This window comes from Paramormyrops kingsleyae, chromosome 24, assembly GCF_048594095.1.
Source record: "Paramormyrops kingsleyae isolate MSU_618 chromosome 24, PKINGS_0.4, whole genome shotgun sequence".
Taxonomy (NCBI): Eukaryota; Metazoa; Chordata; class Actinopteri; order Osteoglossiformes; family Mormyridae; genus Paramormyrops; species Paramormyrops kingsleyae.
This window is the reverse complement of record NC_132820.1, coordinates 22,933,697-22,941,727: the sequence shown is the minus strand read 5'-3', so window position 1 is coordinate 22,941,727 and position 8,031 is coordinate 22,933,697. Positions and strand designations below refer to the sequence as shown.

At 39.1% G+C, this 8,031-nt stretch overlaps 1 pseudogene; it reads left to right on the top strand.

Annotated features, from left to right (window-relative positions):
- The first annotated feature begins 7,537 nt into the window (after nt 1-7,537).
- Nucleotides 7,538-7,784, top strand: LOC140582506 (U2 spliceosomal RNA; annotated as a pseudogene).
- Nucleotides 7,785-8,031: the final 247 nt, after the last annotated feature.

Here is an 8,031-nt window from a genome sequence, read left to right as displayed (position 1 = left end):
GTCCCCATAAGGATATGTGTGTGTGTGTGTGTGTATAGGTGTTTCATTGATTACTATGACTATGCTCTAAATGATTTAAGCGGATTTAGCTTAAGTTGTAACTTTTCATGTGGAATGAACTGCAATGTCTCTGAATTAATTTAATTAATACTCATTAAGGTCAGTTCATTTACAATTCCTAATTTCAGGAGCCAGTTAATAAATCTAATTCATTTACAAGTATTTCTCCTATAATACGTGATACATGTTTACAATAATTCCCAGGGAAAGCATTTCCGGTAAGGCACTGCTCATTGACACAGATTATAAAGCTTGTTAGACTATGCAACATTATTTAGCAGGGCTGAGAGAAGGTGAGAGCTCCCCTAGTGGCCGCAGAAGTGCATTTCCCTAGAGCAGATATAATGGGCGGCAGCCTCATTGCTTTTTAATCACAACTTGGTGTAGGATCACACATGCACGTATCACAGGGCCTAAATTCCAGGTGGCCTGAGACAAGGCCGAGCCTGGTACGAGAGGCACCAAAGGGGGGTTACACACACGAACACATACACACAGATAACAAGGGAGGCCAGTACTCCAACTTTTATTGCCCTTGACTTGGCACACAACCCCCCTCCACATACACTCTGCCTTACATCTCACTCACCCAACAGACGAACACCCTAAAGGAAATTTCATTTAAGTTTGGCTTTTGTATACCCTGTATATTGATTTACTCACGACTACTAGTCTCAATCTACAGATACGTTATGTTTGTATGTGTCCTTAGACAATCTTAGTGTTTTGTGTGCCACCCTTATAACCATGTTCACGGAGTATCACCTATTTTACCCCTTTGTACTTGAACACATATAAATTTAAATAAATAGATAGGTATAGCTACCATTGTATATATGTTCTCATGGTATACCAGAAGAATCTGGAAAATTAGTGTAACCAATGTGTCCTAACTTTGTTAAACCCCCTCCCTTCTCTTCCAACATTCCTTTGTGGTCCTTATCTGATCTTGGTGGACAGTCACCAAGTTTCTTTGTTTCTACCATGCTATGTTAAAAGAACTGAATTAAGGTGTATCTTATCCATTCTGGAGAAGATGAATTGGCATAAGCCACACCAAACAAAATATGTTGTTTCCAGATGTGCAACTTATATTGATATTACCACAAACTAACGGCCACGCCTATCTATGGATAAGATGTGCTGTTTGTAATATGAATATTTGATGTAATATCCGCACAAAGTGTAACATCTGTTGAGGTGCAACCCAAAACACCTGTATCCTGATGTGAATCAGTCACATAGATAAAATAATTAATTGTTTAATCAATTAATACAGAGGGTATGAGGTATGTACCTGTGAAGCTGGTATGGCATGTTTGGTGTCAAACTGATTGTTAATCACCCCTGATTGCAAATCTGGTCAGTGATTACCATAAAAGTGGATGTATCAAAAGTTATAACAGCTTAATGAAAATCATCAGTAAAGGGAGAATCAGTCGGGCCATAAATCTCAAAAGGACTGATACAGACCCCCTTCCGAAAGCCCGCCAAATGGATGGCCAGCCATTGGGCCAGGAGTCGAATTCCTGGTCATTCCTATTCATGAACTTTACAGCATAAAATCCTGGCACCTCAGAACAAAGGCGAGCAGAACAACCGCCAGCCAGCGCAGAGAATAACCGCCAGCCCGAAGGAGAACATCAGTCCAGGAGGAGAGAAGCCCACAAGAAGCCCTCCGGTGAAGGCCTAGCTGAACAGAGAACAGCACCCAAGACAAAGCTTCACCAGGAGAGAGAATCTAAAGGGACTCCACTCCACTGCTCCAAACGCCGCACCTTCCTGAGTGCCATCAGCTCAGCAGCTCTGCCATCAACTGCCAAGACCCCCCCCACTCTTCAACCAAGTAAACCAACTTCCTTTCATTCTAACAACTTAAGCTGTTCTGTTTAACCTGCTATAAGACTTTAGGGTCGTGTTTCCACAAACTATGCTTGCTTTGCAGAACAGTATTTCCCATTTAAGGTTACTCATTTAAATCCGGTCATTGCATTTTCATAATTACATCGTTTGTTTTATTCCGTTATTTCGTGTTTGTTGTTTGTGTTAGGTGTAATGTCTGTCTTATGTTAGTTGTAGTGTTAGTTAGGAATAAATGCATGTCTTTTACACAACTTCAGCCTCCGTCATTGAGTACTCACACTAAGTTCCTGCCTCTGTGTGATCTTGCTACACGCTCTGAACCTCAAACTCGCCTGAAACATCGCGAGACTCTCTCTCATTGGCCGTGAGGGAAGCTTCGCTACCAATCGTGTACATTACCTGGTGATGCAGCTCGCTGGACGAGCCTTCTAACCCAGGTTACTAAGCGATACTGGTAATTAGTGAATCCCATTTAAGTCTCACATTAACAGACTCACAGGGATGCCGCAATTGAGTTTGGAGGAGCCGACCATTCGGCATAACAATTGATTAATAATCAGCATTAAATAATAATTCATTAAACTTTAATTAATTCAAACATATTGGTGGAGAATATTAAAATTTATTTGAGCTAATAATTCCTACATTGGGATAGAACAACAAATTTAATCATTCTGCTCATTTAATATTTCGATTTTAATTAGGTTTACTTTTTGGATATCCATGTTTACATAATATTTAGAATCCCACTGCAGTTGAGAATGGAATGCCACAGATATTAGTCTCCACCACATATCATTGCTTGTTTTACTTCAGGATTCCTTTGGTTGTTTAAACTGATTGCTCTGTATCAGTTGGCTTTGTGTGTTTTGAGATGTATAATTGCCAAAGAGTCCTGAAAAGCTGATGGTTTAGATACCAGAATTAGTATGAGCAGGACTTAATGTGTTTTCTTATGGTGGGGATGTTAGAAGACATTGAGGTTTTTTATTCTATGTACATCCAATCTTAGCCACCCACCCAAGATCACTCCATGGAGCACGAACCAACACACCCCACCAAGATCCGTTTTAGCTGTGGTAGCCAATATATTTGGGGATTTATGCACTTGTCCTATTCAACATCATAACAGTGAATTAAAAATCTACTACATCAAAGGCAGTACCATGTCATGCTATGCAAATATACATATACATACAGCTCAGGCTCTTTTCTGCAAATATAAGGCTACAAGGCCAAGTGTGGGTAATCAAAATGGCCTTACATTAACAAATACATCACCCCAAAAAGCATTACATGAGCAATCACAGCTATTCCATTTTTTTTTTATCTCAACAGAGAACATCTTGCAAGATCAGTATTTGGGAGAGTTTCCTTCATGACGGTGGGTGAAATATACCACAGCTGCAGAAAAGCCCAGTCTTGGCAGAATAGCCATATTAATGAGCTCTTGAGCAAAGACCTTTACTCCCAAAGGGACAGAAAACTGTATCAGGCCATGCTGGCAAAGACCCTTGTTTCAAACCTGGTATCACTTTGCGTTGAATGCTGAAAAGGGCCCTTTAAATACATTAGGTATGTTATTTGCTAAACTTGGGTTTACTTTACTCATAAAAAGTAATATCCCAATTTACCCAAACGAGTGAGTACAAATATTGATTTGAAATATTAATTAATGTTAATATTAAAATTTATTAATATTAATATTGAAATATTGATTTGAGTAAATCTTATAGGATAGTACTGTGACAGTGGGTAGACTATAGCTTAATTTATTTAAAATGTTTCTTAGAATTGGTATAAAGTCAACCCAAAAAAGTGAGTGCAAATTGTTACATCATTCAATCTGAGTAAATTCTACAGTTTATTTTTTTCCAGTTCATGTACAGAATTACAGTACATTACAGTATTTTATCGACAAGGTTCTCATAAATATTGCCCAGAAAGAGTTTTTTCTACAGTATTGTACTATTTTAAACAGTATGTTACTGTAATAATGTCACTGTTTATTACAGCAGGGGTGCAGATTGAACCCATGACCCTGGAGGCGTGAGGCTATAGTAGGAGCAACGGGCCACTATTCATACTGTGAGAAATGATGTATTTTTAATCATACATTGTAACTGATATGTCGTTACACTGCTTGTGTATGCTTTGCACCTTGCCTTTCTCCCTTACTTGTGTTTCTTGTTCTCCACACCTTGTGAGCTTCAACATGAATTGATTGATTGTTTTTTTTAATAAGGCCCCAGGTTAGTTAGGTCCAGTCTCCTGGAAAATCACTAGAATGTGTCCTTGCCTTTGGAAGCTAAGAGCGTCTTATTTTCAGGGAGAGCCCTGTAATATTTAGTTTAATAAATTATTTTTATTGATAAACCTTCATACTGATAATCCTCTTGTAGTGGTCCTAAAAGAAAACATGACTGAAGATATTATCCATTTTAGTACAGACACATTTCACGATTCAGTAACCTGACTTGTCCAATAGATGGCAGTGTAGTACTTCGACTAAGACGTGCTATGGAAATTGCCGGTAAAAACGGAAAGCTGGTTTTCCATTTTAAACGTTTGTCTGACTGAAATGACCACATGTTGTACATATGTAATCGTACTATACATCTAACCTTCAGCGTTGTATTACCTACCTTAATTTAATAATTATCTGCAGCAATAAAATATGTACGCGTAATTGGACAGCTGCAAGTTAAGCAATCTGTCTGATTTTACATTGAAGTAGGCATGGACGGACGGTAAGATGAATGCAGGAGAGACCTGTGAATAAGCTTAAAGTATACATAAAATATGATAAAATAATACATATTTTTAAACATTTAACTGGATAACGACAGCTTCACAGTACTTATATAACCCTGCACAATTTCGACTCCCTGATACCCGCAAATTGAATAAAATATCCCGGAAAGAAGAGGAAGTAAACAAGAGCATGCATGCGAGACAGTAGTGTGTGCATCGCGCACTCGAGAGACCCGCGCGTACGACAGAATGAGCGAGAGAGAGAGAGAAAGAGAGAACGTGCATATATGTGTTGATCCCTGCGTGTGTGCCTGTAGCCCGTGCTAGACAGACAGCATCCTGATTGGTTTACTTAGCAAAATAAGCCAATCAGATTTAAATGTGGGCGGGCTTCTATTTAACTTCTCGAGGACCGAAGTTATCGGTTCAGTGGAGCATCATGACAGACGGAGAGTGCCCCAAAAAACAGAAGTATAAAACGCATTTCACTTCAGAAAGTGTATCCATGTTTAATAAGGATGAAAATAATGACAGTGTTGCGTGCTGTACTGTTAGCAACAGTGATTTCAGCATTGCTCATGACGGTTTAAACGACTGTAAAATGCATGTTGAGGTGAGTTTAACAAGTGTCATTTCATGTGCTGTATTATTCAGGTCTACACTAGTTAGACACTTGGTTAGTTGCCAGTGCTGTCATGAAAGACTCCTTGAAGACTTTTGTAACGTAGCAATGGAATATAATTAAGGAATTTGCATAAATGGTAAAATAATCTACTTATATTATTGTCAAAATAATACATAATATTGACCTTCATAATTTAGTGCGCTGACTAGAGGAAATTAATGAAGAAATTAAACTGTGAAATCAAGTTTGTTGGAGTTACATCTCACTCCTTGTCGGGCGGTTGGGGGCACCTCACTGAACTGAGTTTTTGCAGGCTGGGATGTCTGAATTATTCTACCTTAGGGAAGGGAGGGGGTCCTGGCTGTGAAAGTTGGGGGGGCGGCTGCAGACGATCTCAGAGGCAAACTGCTGTCCACCCAAAAATGCAGGCCCCTCATGTAAGATCACATCCACCCAAATGTTCCAACCCCAGAGGCAAGCTGCTTTCAACTCAACCCCCTGACCCCAGAGGTAAGCTCACTTCCACCCAAAGACCCTGATCACAGAAGTAAGCTGACATTCACCCAAACCCCCAGCCCCCAGAAGGAAGCAGCCATCTATCTAAACGACCTACCCCCAGAGGTAAGTTGACATCCATCCAACTGCCTTGATCCTAGGCGAAAGCTGCCCCGGTACGTCTAGGTGGTGACACTCCATCCTACAGGGTTCACGTGATGCACTTTCCTGAAGCACACAGAGGACACTTCGGGTTTTAGGTAAGTGTGCTTTGTTTTTCTGTGTGTGTGTTTTATTTGGTATGGATTTTATTTAATGGCACGTAAAGATTTTATTGAGCACTGTTTTGGTTGATCACTGTAGCACTTATTCATCAATATTAACATTATTAACATTTATTAGCATTTTATTTGATCTGTTGTGCTGTTTATTGTGCGATTAACCTATTTCATTCCCAAGCTTACTGATTTTATGTGTTTTGGGAAGGTGTATGATGCCGTTTTAGCCCGACCCTTGTGCAGAGTAGGGCTGCACGATATTGGAAAAAAATTACATTGCGATATTTTTTTCCAAACGATATATATTGCGATATTGAGAGCCATCAATCCAGGCTAAAGTCAATAATTACCAATAATTACATATTAATAATTTCACTAATAAGCAAGCTTCATTACAAGTGACAAAAAGGTTACTTAATATTTTATTCCAAAATTCGAACATTTCTGTAAACACAAAAGCAGAACACATTTTTAAATAAAACAGCAGCTTTACACCAACCCCCCTGATTGATTTACAACAATATAACTTAAAATAAATATATTTTTTATAAAACAACTTATAAGCATTTTGGTTCACAATCTTTTAAGTCAACTTTTCTTAGCCAAAGTGCCAAAGTAAAACAGTGTTGGTGTTGGTCATCATAATCATGGCTAAATATATGAAATAAACAAAATGAAATAAAATTTTTAGATATTTTGTATTAAATCTTCTAAACAGATTAGAGAACATATTCCTGTAAACAGAAAAGCTGAACACATTTAAACAGCAGCTTTGCAACACCAACCCCCCTGATTGGTTCATAACATAACTTAAATATATATTTTTTTATTTGCTTTGCTAACTCAAGGTTTTTAGCTAAGAATACAAGTCTATCAACTAGAGGTCGACCGATATATCGGGCCGATATTTAGCATTTTTTAATGTATCCGCATCGGCCGATATCCGAGTGCACTACGCCGATTTTCAGACAGGCACGTCTGTGGGCAGCCCAGTGTTATTGTTGCTGTGGAACACGTGACCCATGCTGCCTTGTGCAGGGCCACAGCCAGAAGTTTTGGAAGAGTCCTGGGATAGAACGGTAAGGCTTAAATTCTGATCTTTCAATGACCTGTTTATTTAAGTAGTTTGCTATGAAATGTTGCTTTAAAAGAAAACGCGAATTACGCTATTGGGAACTGGGGTAATGATAATGAGCCTTCAACCAACTGTAGCTTACAGGTAACATTAAGGATCATTGATTCTAATAGAGTTCGTTTTGTGCGCTTATTGGTGGGCTCACAGACGTTTTTTAATCGTTAAAAATCATTTTAGTTGTTAACATTTTAATTATTACCATATCAGCCCGATGTTATCAGTTATGTTTTTTTTCTTGTGTCGGAGAGTTTCACTCTGTGAGTGTGTGGGTAATATTATCTTTGAAAGTCTTATTGTACTGTGTTGGCATGATTTGCATAGTGTGGGAATGTTTCAGCCTTATAGATTGTGATTATGTGTTAATGTAAGTAGTACAAGCATAATATTTATTATTCATGTATTTGAGCTGATTTACATTTTGTTTTGGTATGAAAAGGTTATTTTGATACGTCCCCCATGGAGGGGACCACATATTAAACGGATTTTTGGAACAGGGAGCCGGAAGTGGGGCTTGCCCCATCTGCTCCAGGCATCGACCCGGTATTGCAGTGCTTCCGGGAACGGTGCACCTCTACTGCCCCCTGTTGTTGAAAGGCAGAACTGACTGACTGAATGGGTGACTAATAGACTGAGTGCCTCTGGATGGCCAACTAATTAGCCGCATGTGGTGTGAGGGAGGGGCCCTGTCCGTGCGCGGCCCCAATTTCCCGCCTTTTTTCTTTTTTTTTAAAGTAAGGTGACACGCTGTCGTTTGTGCGGTGGGCAGCTGTGCTGAGGTAAGGCATGACTTCATCTTTGCCTTTTGAATTTTCCCTCATGTT